The following is a 13,262-nucleotide window of genomic DNA, read 5'->3' on the forward strand; positions in this document are numbered from 1 at the left end:
ATATGAAGCCGCTGGGAGAGATCATCAGGGGGTTTGGACTGGGTGTCCATCAATATGCAGATGATACCCAGCTCTACCTTTCTTTCAAATCAGAACCAGTGAAGGCGGTGAAGGTCCTGTGTGAGTGCCTGGAGGCGGTTGGAGGATGGATGGCGGCTAATGGATTGAAGTTGAATCCTGACAAGACAGAAGTACTGTTTTTGGGGGACAGGGGGCGGGCTGGTGTGGAGAACTCCCTGGTCCTGAATGGGGTAACTGTGCCCCTGAAGGACCAGGTGCGTAGCCTGGGAGTCATTTTGGACTCACAGCTGTCCATGGAGGCGCAGGTCAATTCTGTATCCAAGGCAGCTGTCTACCAACTCCACCTGGTACGCAGGCTGAGACCCTACCTGCCCGCTGACTGTCTGGCCAGAGTGGTGCATGCTCTAGTTATCTCCCGCTTGGACTACTGCAATGCGCTCTACGTGGGGCTACCTTTGAAGGTGACTCGGAAACTACAACTAATCCAGAATGCGGCAGCTAGACTGGTGACTGGGGGCGGCCGCCGAGACCACATAACACCGGTCTTGAAAGACCTACATTGGCTCCCAGTACGTTTCCGAGCACAATTCAAAGTGTTGGTGTTGACCTTTAAAGCCCTAAACGGCTTCGGCCCAGTATACCTGAAGGAGCGTCTCCACCCCCATCGTTCTGCCCGGACACTGAGGTCCAGCGCCGAGGGCCTTCTGGCGGTTCCCTCATTGCGAGAAGCGAAGCTACAGGGAACCAGGCAGAGGGCCTTTTCGGTGGTGGCGCCCGCCCTGTGGAATGCCCTCCCATCGGATGTCAAGGTGATGGACAACTACCTGACATTCAGAAAACATCTTAAGGCGGCCCTATTCAGGGAAGCTTTTAATGTATGATATTTTAGTGTTTTTTGGTTTCTGTGGAAGCCGCCCAGAGTGGCTGGGGAAACCCAGCCAGATGGGCGGGGTACAAATAATAAATTATTATTATTATTATTATTCCAGGAAGGCATCATCTATGTCCTCCTTTTGGCTTGGGGATCTATAGTAAACTCCCACAATGAGATCTCTGTTATTCTTCTCTCCCTTAATTTTGACCCAAATGCTCTCACTTTGGCTTTGAGGTTCTAAATCTTGGATCTCTTCACAGGTATACACATCCCTGACATATAACGCCACTCCTCCTCCTTTCTTGTCTGGTCTGTTTCTCTGAAATAGATTGTATCCCCCCATTATTACATTCCAATCGTGGGACTTATCCCACCAGGTTTCAGTGATGCCTATTATGTCATATTTAGTTTGCTGTACCAAGAGCTCAAGCTCATCTTGTTTATTTCCCATGCTTTGCGCATTAGTGTACAGACATTGAAGTCCATTAATCATTCCCCCGTGTCTCTTATTTAAGGATTTTTTCCTCCCACCACTAGGTTTGCGTGCTGTTTGCTCCATTTGGTCTATGACATTTGGATGATCATCTTCATCAACTGATAGACTCCTACCTTCAGGAGCACTGTCTCCCTCCCCCACATTAGTCAGTTTAAAGCCCTCCTGATGAGGTTTCTGAGATTTTTGGCAAAAACATTTCTCCCAACCGTTGTGAGGTGCAGCCCATCGCTTGCCAGAAGTCCATCTTCAAGAAACTGCAGTCCGTGATCTAAGAATCCAAACCGTTCCTGTTTACACCATTTGCGAAGCCAGCTGTTCACTTCCACTACTTTTCCCTCTCTCCCTGGGCCACGTCGTTCAACTGGGAGGACAGATGAGATGACAATTTGTTCATTTAGTTGCTTCAATTTCCTGCCGAGAGCCTCGTAGTCTCTTTTGATCTTCTGGAGGCTATTGCTTGCAGTGTCATTGGTTCCCACATGAACCAAGAGGAAGGGGTATTCGTCAGTGGGTTTTATGATTCCTTGCAGTCGTTCAGTTACATCTTGGATCTTAGCCCCGGGGAGACAGCACACTTCCCGAGACATCTTGTCAGGCCCACAGATCACTGCTTCTGTTCCCCTCAGTAGGGAATCCCCTATCACCACTACACGCCTCCTCTTAGGTTTGGTCAGGGTTCTTCCGTGAGCTGTCCGTTCCAAGGTCGCCTGCACATTCCCTGAGGACTGACTTTGCTGCTCGTCTTCATATACCTGATCGACTGTAATGAGGGAGAGATCCTCAAATGGAGTCTGCTCTTCATCTTCCATGCTAGGGGAGAGGACCACAAAGCGATTGTGTATTTCTAAACAATCAGAGCGAACCCTGGGCCTCCTACTTCTTTGAGTCACGTTTCTCCATATATCTGGCTCCTGTGTTGGTGAACTAGCCTCCTTCTCAGGGGAGTCCCCTGTCTCCTCCTTGGTGGAGACAGTGTGCTCTGTTGCTTCCAAGAAGAGCTCCAGCTCTCTAATTCTTTGGAGTGTAGCTACACGTTCCTCCAGTTGCTGGACTTTGTCTTTTAAGAGGGCAATCAACATGCAATTGCTGCAGGTAAAGCTGCCTGCAACCTTTGGCAAGATCGCAAACATTGCGCAGGAACTGCAGGCGACTGCAGCTGTTCCCTCCCCCTCCATCCTGAGAACGTGTCGTTGGGGGTGGCTACAGCGGTCCTCCATCGCCTCCTGCCTCCTAAGAGATTATGGAGTCAGGGGGAGCCCTGGATCCCCCAATTCTAGAGGAGTCATTAACCACTGGAAGCAAGTAAACTGTTTAATTTTGGAGATTATTTGTCGTTTCTTCAGTTTTCTATACATTATTGGAGAGTCAGAGGACACAGTCCGACTCATGGTATCCGCTTCTTGCTACAATTGTATAGGCTGCTTCTCTGAGCCTCTTTGCTGTTGTGCATGGAAGGTGCCTGTGTCAATGGTCATTGTCCTGGCCTTAGTCAGAGTGTGTGGTGGGGACTTGGGGTTTTTGGGGAGTCGTATAACTGTCCCCCTTCCTGGTTTGAAGAGCACCAATACCTAAAACACAGATGGACGACTCGTGGTCTAGAGTTGGAGAAGGAAGGATTTTGCAATATAAAGTGTTATGGAAAAATCTAGGTGCGAGGCTGCTCAGTCCCCCAGCTGGTCGGGCAGAGCCCACGGGTACCTGCGGAATAAAGGAAGGAGTCCAGCCAACCGGAGCAAATAGTTGTAGACCAAAGTTTATTGCGCAATAGGTTCAAAAAGCAAATTTGAACGCCGAGGATGGGGTGACAAGGACTTTTAAAACTTTCCCACCATATCCCAGAATACAGTTAATACAGCATCATTGCTACATCACTGACATGTCACAGAAGGGGAGGGGTTAACCTTGACACACATGCCCAAAGATTAGCATATGCAGACATGGCAGGGCAAGACTCAGGTATAAGATTAGCATAGACAAATATGTCTTAAGTACCCACCACCCAAAAGTCCAATAGAACTTCCTTTGCATGTCTGGAGCCTGAGGCGAGTCAGGTGATGAGATTGGGCTTCCTCTGGCTAACAATGAGCCCTTCAATTGCCACCTCTGGGAACTTCCTGGAGTCCTTTTGCAAGGGGAAAATAGCTTTGGAATGGAGGAAACTGGGAAAGGAGATGATTTTATATTATTTTTAAAGCTAGGTAACTTCCCTGAGCTGTCACGTTCAAAGCATACATTCGGGTATAATATTTATAATATTTAACTTTAAAGATGTGCCCCTCCCCGTAATTTCCGTAACATTTAGATTGTGGGGTAGGGGACCCCACTTTGCAAGTGGATTGCTGGGATCAGCCCCGCCCTTCTCTCCTGATCCACTAGGAAGAGGGGAGGGGAAAAACCTGCCTCCCCCCCCACTAAATTCCTCCCCTTCCGGTACATCATTGTCGCACCACGCCCTCACAACCTCAAATTGGTCCCTTACGTTGCACCTCTTCCTCCTCCTCGGAATCCGGGAATGGAGGGGTGGGGGTGAGTCCACCTCCCAACCTGCCTGCTTCTCCCGGAAGTGGAGCTTCCACTCCGGGTGCTGCTCTGCGCCGTAGCTCTAGGGGCGCGCGCTTTCGGAAAGGGGAGGAGGGGCAGCAGGCGACACCGCCCCCCCCCCCGTGGATGTTGCAGGAAAGGAAAGGAGAATCGGGAGCGAGGAGAAAGAGGTAAAGGGGTCGCGGGGGAGGGGAGAGAAGGACCCAGAGACCCCCGCCAGCTCCCCAAAGCGCCTTTCGCGGGTCCCATGTCCCATAGGCATGGGCTGGATCCCTGCAGGAGTGCTGCGAAGGGGGCTTTCCTTAGGCGCCTCGGCAGCGGCGGACATGGGCCCCCACGTAGGGGGTCCCCATAAGGACCCCTTGCCCCGTTTCCCCCTCCCCCCCGGCACATCCTTCTCCCACCCCGCCCCCACAACCCCAAATCCCCTCCCCAATATGTTGCTCCTCCTCCTCGCCATCCGACCTCTGTTCCGGGAATGGGGGGATGAGCCCCCCCAAAAAACTGCCTGCTTCTCCCGCAAGTGGAGCTTCTGCGCCGGATGGCTGCTCTGCGCCGTAGCTCTAGGGGCGCGCGCTTTCGGAAAGGGGAGGAGGGGCGGCAGGGGAGGACCCCCCCCCCCGTGGAAATTGCAGAATCTGGAGCGAGGACAAAGAGGTAAAGGGGTCGCGGGGGGGGGGGAGAGAAGTACCCAGAGACCCCCGCCACCTCCCCAAAGCGCTATTCGTGGGTCCCGTCGGCATGGCCTAGATCCCTGCACCCGTGCTGCGCCTTGGCAGCGGCGGACATGGGGCGCCAACGGAGGGAGTCCCCACGGGGGCCCCTTTGCCCCGTTTCCCCCACGCATGGTTCCCTGGGGCCCTGTGGGCTCCTCTTGGAGAAAGGCGGGTCATGAATGGGTTAACGGGCGCGAGGGACGCCTGGATAGAGACCCCCGTGTGGCTGATGTGGGGGGGGGGCGTCCTCTGGATGGAGAGATGGGGTGCGCAGGGCGAGGGGTGAGCCCCGCCAAGGCGGCCTCTGGGTGCAGGGAGACTCCGGGAAAGAGGTAGGGGGTCGAGGAAGTCGGGGGGGGGGAGCATCCCTGGGGCGGGGAAGGGCAGCAATGGGAGAGAGTGAGTGAGAGAGATACAGAGATACTGAGAGACCAGTCCTTGGGGAGAGGTCTCCATCGTGGCACCCGCCGGGAATTTCCAGAGGGGCCTCCTTGGCTTCTCCCTCCCACCCAAGAATCGGCCACCCCTTCAAGGCTACCAGAGAAAGTGGGGGAGGGATCCAGTCCACCTACCCCTTCCTTCCTGCAAGCTCCATCCTCTTCACGCCCACATAAGCCCCTGCCCCGCCCAGACAGAGTGGTTCTAATCCTGAGGAGCAGAGAGGAGGGGAAAGCAGTGGCGTAGCGTGGGGGGTGCAGGGGGGGCCGGCCACACCGGGTGCAACATCTGGGGGGTAGGGTTAGGGGGTGCAAATCCACGGGTTAGGGGGCGCAAATTACTTGCCTTGCCCCAGGTGCTGACAACCCACGCTACGCCACTGGGGGAAAGGCCTTCTGAGAAGCGGCGCTTTGTTTCTGCAATCCCACCCAGGAAGCAGCTAGAATCCTCTTCCTCTCTCTCAGCCTGCCATCTTTGTCTTTTCCACTGCCTGGTTCATTGAGGGTGAGGATAATGTACAGTTGTCATCAGAAACAGGGGTGCAGAGTCCATGGAATGGCTCTCAGGATTGGTATAGAAGTTGCACCTCAAAAGCATTTCTGTTCCTGTTATTCTTTGTAGGCAGTGTCAGAGTGATTGACAAGCTGAGATACAATCCTTCAGCATCTGATGATAGCCATTGCATGAATCTTCCCAGTCAAAGGACCCATTTTCATGCTATACATTGCCTGTGGCTGGAGGCTCTACATGCAAGGTGTGCCTATACAGGCCAGTATTAGCACAGGTGAGGTGTGTGACCTTCTGAATTTCATAGACTGTATGTGAATGAGAAGTTGTGGGTGGGATTACAGTTTATAGCATCCCTGTGATTTTCTCCCCTCACAACATTTCATGAGCTGATATTGCAGAACAAATTCCAAAATAACTACAAAAATAACTACAAAAGAATCACAATATAATAAGAATGATTGTAGTATTTCCACGCTGCCTATCTGGCTGGGTTTCCCCAGACACTCTGGGCAAATTACAGTACATATAAAAGACAGTAAAACATCAGACATTCAAAATCTCCCAATACAGGGCTGCCTTCAGCTGTCTTCTAAATGTCAGATAGTTGCCCATTTCCTTGCCCTCTGCCTGCTTCCCTGTAACTTCGCTTCTCATGGGGGGGGGGGGGACGGACCAGCAGAAGACCCTCGAAGGAAGACCTAAGTGTACAGACTGAGCGATGGGGGTGGAGACGTTCCTTCATGTCTACATACCCGAGGCTGTTTAGGGCTTTAGGTTGCAGATTTTGCTCCTCCACAATGATCTCCAGAGCAAGTCCAACATACAATTAGTGGAGTAGGAAAAAACGCTCAGAGACAGCAAAAAATTCCTTCAGCAAATAAATTTGTGACTGAAGGCATAACAGGATTCTGTGCCTGAAAAATGCAACCACAGCAATTTAAGGGTCATCACCAACAATGTGAATTGTGCTCAGAAATGTACTGGGAGTCAGTGAAGATCCTTTCAGACTGGTGTTATGTGGTCTCAGCTGCTGCTCCCATTTTGTTGTCTAGCTAACGCATTCTGGATTAGTTGCAGTTTACGAGTCACCTCCAAAGGTAGCCTCATGCATCACATGGCAATAATCCAAGTGGCAGATCACCAGAGCATGCACCACTCTGGTGAAATAGTCGGCAGGCTGGTAGGGTCTCATCCTGCGTACCAGATGGAGCTGGCTGACAGCTGCCCTGGACACAGAACTGACCTGTACCTCCATGGACAGCTGTGAGTCCAAAATGACGCCCAGGCTGTGCACCTGGTCCTTCAGGGCCACAGTTACCCCATTCAGGACCAGGGAGTCCCCCACACCTGCCTGCCCACTGTCCCCCTGGGACAGTATTTCTGTCTTGTCAAAATTCAGCCTCAGTCTGTTAGCCGCCATCCATCCTCCAAGTGCCTCCAGACACTCACACAGGAGCTTCACTGGTTCCAATTTAAAAGAGAGGAAGAGCTGGGCATCATCCACATACTGGGGAACACCCAGCGCAAACCCCCTGATGATCTCTCCCAGCGACTTCATATAGCCATTAAAAAGCATGGGGGAGAGGACGGAGCCCCGAGGCACCCCACAAGTGAGCTCCCAGGGGTCTGAACACTCATCCCCCAACACCAATTTCTGGACGTTGCGCAGGAGGAAGGAGGGGAACCACTGCATAGCAGGGCCCTCAGCTCCCCTAGAGGGTCCAGAAGGATACCAAGGTCAAAGGTCTCCAAAGCCGCTGAGAGATCCAGCAGAACCAGGAAACAGCGCAACCAGGGCAATTTCAGTCCCATGATGAGGCCTGAATCCCAATTGGAAGGATAATGGTGGCAGAAGCTAGTCCTGCAGCCCACAAAAGCTCCAGGCACCAGATGTTCATTAGCTTTGAAGGGGCCATTGGATAATTGGTGGTCTTTTCTTCAAAAGACAAATATTTTGAATACCTGTACAGTGACATATGATGTAAATAGTGCTTCTGTTTTCCTTGTTTCACATTGGAGAGACTTTGATACATAGGTCTGAGCTCATCTCTCCGCCTGAAACTGCTGTGTTAGCAGCACTGTGAGCCTGGACAGTGTGTTTGGGGGTTCAGGGCTGCCTAGACAACAAGACCCCCTTCTCAGCCTGGCTGATATGGTCCCAAGGAAAGCAGAGCAGTACTTTTGGCACCAGCTTGGCTGCAGGAGTGGCTGGAAGGAGGTGTGCAGGACACCATCCAACCCTCTTAGAGAGTCCACTCTGGATTTGTGTAGGTTTTCCTCCACAGCTTTTACTTCTCCTGATGATAACTCAAGAGGCAGTGAAGGTTTATTTTTTTAAAAAAAAGATATTTAGTGAAATTTTAAACAGTAAAACCTTCCAATCAAACCTAAAAAGAAACATCATCATCACACTCAAACAAAACAAAAAACAGTAAAAAACATAAAAAGATAGGAAATAAAGAAAAAGAAAAGAATCTAATTTTTTTACTTGTTGTTTTCATAACCCTTCTTCCTGACTTCCTCACATCTCCCTTTTTTGTCTTCCTTTTTACACAACCATGTTCAGCAAATATCTTACCCTCTTTCAAATCTTGATCTATATTATGGATTTTAACCCATTGTGTCGCCAATTCTTCCCTTTATATCCTTTTGTTTACATTTGACATAATGTAATCTAGTTTTTTTCACTCTTGTCTTTTGAAACATTTGTTACATACTCCTTTTACCTATGTCACTGATGCCACATTGTCTTTATATCTTGCATCATTTTAACATTCCAACATTTTAACATTCTAACATTTTACAGTGTTTTTGCAAGTAGTCTTTAAACTTCTTCCAGTCCTCTTCCACTAACTCTTCTCCCAGGTCTCGGATTCTGCCAGTCATTTCTGCCAATTCCATGTAGTCTATCACCTGCATCTGCCATTCTTCCAGAGTGGGTAAATCTTGTGTCTTCCAGTACTTTGCGATGAGTATTCTTGCTGCTATTGTCGCATACATAAAGAAAGTTCTGTCCTTCTTTGGCACCATTTGGCCGACAATGCCCAAAAGGAAGGCCTCTGGTTTCTTAAGGAAGGTATATTTAAATACCTTTTTTAGTTCACTATAGATCATTCCCCAGAAGGCCTTAACCTTTGGGCACGTCCACCAAAGGTGAAAGAATGTTCCCTCAGTTTCCTTACATTTCCAACATTTATTATCAGGCAAATGATATATTTTTGCAAGCTTGACTGGGGTCATGTACCACCTATATATCATTTTCATAATATTTTCTTTTAAGGCATTACATGCCGTAAACTTCACACCGGTGGTCCATAACCGTTCCCAGTCAGCAAACATGATATTATGACCAATGTCCTGCGCCCATTTAATCATAGCTGATTTGACCGTTTCATCCTGAGTGTTCCATTTTAACAGCAAGTTATACATTCTCGAAAGTACCTTAGCTTTAGGTTCTAACAGTTCTGTTTCTAGTTTCGATTTTTCCACCTGAAGCCTACTTTCTTGTCCATATTAAAAACTTCTCTAATTTGATAGTAATGTAGCCAGTCTCGCACTTTATCTTTTAATTTCTCAAAACTCTGCAATCTCAATATGTCTCCATCTTGTTCTACTATCTCCCAATATTTCGGCCATTTGGCATCCATAGTGAGTTTTTTCAGAGCCTTAGCTTCCATAGGTGACAACCACCTTGGGGTCTTGTTTTCTAGTAGATCTTTATATTTTATCCAGACATTAAACACTGCTTTCCTGACAATATGGTTCTTGAATGTTTTATGAGCTTTAACCTTGTCGTACCACAAATATGCATGCCACCCAAACGCATTATTAAACCCTTCCAAATCCAAAATGTCAGTGTTCTCAAGAAGTAGCCAATCTTTCAGCCAGCAAAATGCTGCTGATTCATAGTACAACTTCATGTCTGGCAGAGCAAACCCCCCTCTTTCTTTAGCATCAGTCAGTATTTTAAATTTTATTCTGGGCTTTTTGCCCTGCCAGACAAATTTAGAAATGTCTCTCTGCCACCCCCTGAAACAGTCCATCCTGTCATCAATCTGCAGAGTTTGAAACAAAAATAACATTTTTGGCAATACATTCATCTTTATAGCAGCAATTTGACCCAACAAGGAAAGCTTCAATTTTGACCAAATTTCTAAATCTTTTTTAACCCCTGACCAACATTTCTCGTAATTATCTTTAAATAGATTCAAATTTTTGGCCGTCATATTTATCTCTAGGTATTTCACTTTCTTCACCACATTTAAATCTGTCTCCTTCTGAAACCTTTCTTTTTCTATTGTTGTCAAATTATTCTCCAAAACCTTAGTTTTCTGCTTATTTAATTTAAATCCTGCCACCTGACCAAATTCTTGAATCAGTTCTAAAACTCTTTTCGTACTAGATTCCAGCTCCTGTAATGTCAAAACCAAGTCATCTGCGAAAGCCTTTAGTTTATATTGTTTAGCTCCGACCTGAATTCCTTTAATCAACCGGTCCCTCCTAATCATGTTCAAGAGCACCTCCAGGACCGAAATGAATAGCAATGGAGAGATAGGGCAACCCTGTCGTGTACCTTTTTCAATTTTAAACTCTTCTGACACCACATTATTAACTATCAATTTTGCCTTTTGTTCTGAATAGATTGCATCTATACCATTTTCAAACCCCCGTCCCACTCCCATTCCCTTAAGATTTTTCTTCATAAAATTCCAAGAGATGTTGTCAAAGGCCTTCTCCGCATCAATAAAAATCAAAACTGCTCTTGTATTGATGTTCGTTTGTAATAGCTCCAGAATATCAATAATGTTCCTTGTATTATCAGACAGATGTCTGCCTGGGAGAAAGCCTGCCTGATCTTTGTGTATCACTTCATTTAACACTCTTTTTAATCTGCTAGCTAAAATATCTGCAAAAATTTTGTAATCCACATTTAATAATAATAATAATAATAATAATAATAATAATAATAATAATAATAATAATATTTTATTTATACCCCGCCCTCCCCAGCCAAGGCCGGGCTCAGAGCGGCTTACAAGCAATAATAAAAACAAGATGAGTGATTACAACTTAAAAACAAAAATAAAATACAACATTAAAATAATGGAACATTAAAATATTAAAATGAAGCCTCATTGCAGGAGAAGGAAAAGAAAAAAGAAAAAGGGGGCGGAGGGAATCAAATTGGCTCCAATCCAAAGGCCAGGCGGAAATGGGAAATGGGACGGTAGTTCTTAAGTTGTGTCTTTTCAGCTTCCGATTTTGGTATAAGGGTGATGAAAGCTTCTTTCCACGACTCCGGTGCCTTCTTCCCATCCATAATCTCGTTTCACACCTCCTTTAATGGTTGAATTAGATAGTCTTTCAAAGTCTTGTAATATTTGGAGGTTAACCCGTCCGGCCCTGGAGATTTGCCCAATTGCATGTTCTGAATGGCACCTTCAATCTCCTGTTCCGTTATCTTAAGATTCAATATTGTCTTATTTTCTTTAGATAGTTCTTGTAATCCATTTGTTCTTAAAAATTGGTCTATATAGTCTCTTTCTGCGGCCCCTGAGTATAAAGTTGTTTAAAATATCTCTGGAAGCATTTTCTAATCTCCACAGGATTCTGAATGTTTCTCCCTTCAACCTCAAGATTAGTAACTGTATTCAGCTTCTGTCTTTTTTTCAACTGCCATGCCAGCAGTTTCCCACACTTATTAGCCGATTCAAAAGTCTTTTGTCTCATTTGTTTAATTTTCCATTCGACTTCCTGATTTATCAATTTCATATATTGTGCTTGATATAATTTAATTTCTCTCAAAATCTCCTGTGACTTTGGTTTCGATCTTAATTTTTTCTCTCCTTCTTTTATTTTTTTCCAAAATTCTTTCTTTTTTCTCATTTTGGGTTCTCTTTTTTATTGCATTCTGCTGTATCAGAAACCCCCTCATGACCACTTTGCTTGCATCCCAGATTATTCTTTTTTCCACTGTAGTTTTCAAATTTAGTTCGAAATAGTCCCGTAAGTTTTTTTGGGCCTTCTTAACAGTCTCTTGGTCTCTTAATAAGGTGTCATTCATATTCCATCAGAAGGAACCAATTGAGGTTAATCTCATTTCCATCTTTACTGCATTATGGTCGGAGCAGGTTTTTGGGCAGATTTCCACCTTTCTAGTCTTAGGTGCCAGTCCTCTAGTTATCCATATTTGGTCGATTCTTGTCCATGTCATTTTGGCTTCAGAGAAGAATGTCCCTTCTCTTCCTAGGGGGTTCTTTATTCTCCAGATGTCAATCAAGTCCATATTGTCAGTTAGTTCAAAAAAGGTTTTTGGTAGCCTGCCCTCTTTTGTTATGCTTTGACTTTGCGCTTTATCCATATTCGTGGATACCACCCCATTCATGTCACCCATCATAATGATGTTGTTGTAGTCCATATAGTCCAGCAATGTCTCATGCAACTTCTTGTAAAATTCCAACTTCCCCTCATTTGATGCATAAATTCCCAAAATCAAATTTTTTTCTCCTTGTATTTGAATTTCAATTGCCAGGATTCTTCCTTGTTCATCTTTGAAGAGAAATTTTGGTGATAGGCTTTCTTTTGCATAAATAACAACTCTCTTCTTGACTCTATCTGATGAGATAAATTCTTGATCCAGTCTCTTATTAATTAAAACTTTCCTATGAAGCCTAATCATGTGTGTTTCTTGTAGACAAATTAAGTCTAATTGCTCCTTTTTTAATAAGTGAAATATCTTCTTCCTTTTCTCCGGGGAGTTAAAGCCATGAATATTCCAGCTTAATAGTTGCAGAGACATGTTGGAGTAGTTCTATTCTCCCTTTGGCGGTGGTATCACTTTCTCAGGCTCAACAGAACCCAAAGGTGTAGGTACAGAACCTAATGGTCCAAGTTCTAAGGCTCTTGCTTCACCTTCAATCCCTTTCTGAAGGTCTTCTCCGTAGTTACTCAAAAAATTTTCCTTGTCTTCAGCTGTTTTGATTTTAACTTTCTTCCCCCTAAATGTAAAGGATAGTCCCTGGGGGAACTCCCATCTAAAAATGATTCCGTTACTTCTCAGTAGTTTCACCAAGTCTCCGTAGTTAGATCTAAGTTCCATTAAGTATTTCGGGATGTCCTTGTAGATTTCCACTTTAAGATCCTGAATTTCAAGGGTCTTTTGAAAATGTGCACTCAATATCTTATCTCTTTCTGCCTTATTCCTGAGGGAGATCAGGCAGTCTCTGGACTTAGCCTTCGTCCCTCCCTTTCCAAGTCTGAATGCACTTACAATTTTAAAATCTTTATCTTCTTCCAAAGGCCAAAATTTTGCAAATTCTTTTGTCAAAAATTCGATTAAATCTCCCTTTTCAAGTTCTGGAACTGACCTCAATCTCAAGTTATTTTCCTTACTTTTTAGCTCTACCATAGACAGATATGCCTGGTGTTCACCAATCTGTTTACGCATGGGTTTTATTTCCTCTTGCACGGCCTCTGCTTTCTGCTTAGCCTCCTCAGCTATTTTACGATTCTCTATGGTAGATTCCAGGAGTTCCCGATAGCTTGAGCATTTAAACTCACTTGTTGAGTCAGGTTGTTAACACTAGCCGTGTTTTGATCAATCTTAGATGATTGTTCAGTCACTTGCTTACTCAGGCCATCCAATTTTGCAAAGATTTTATCTAAC

General features: G+C 45.9%; 1 long non-coding RNA gene across 1 annotated transcript in view; it reads left to right on the forward strand.

The window, feature by feature from the left end:
* Positions 1-4,420: 4,420 nt before the first annotated feature.
* The window catches only part of LOC308595840, an 88,742-nt gene continuing 79,900 nt past the window's right edge, over positions 4,421-13,262 (forward strand). Inside the window, exon 1 of the long non-coding RNA XR_014012120.1 lies at positions 4,421-4,589. This is a non-coding gene — a long non-coding RNA (uncharacterized lncRNA). The remainder of the gene's footprint in view (positions 4,590-13,262) is intronic.

The sequence above is a fragment of the Podarcis bocagei genome (genome assembly GCF_964188305.1).
Source record: "Podarcis bocagei genome assembly, chromosome: 10".
Taxonomy (NCBI): domain Eukaryota; kingdom Metazoa; phylum Chordata; class Lepidosauria; order Squamata; family Lacertidae; genus Podarcis; species Podarcis bocagei.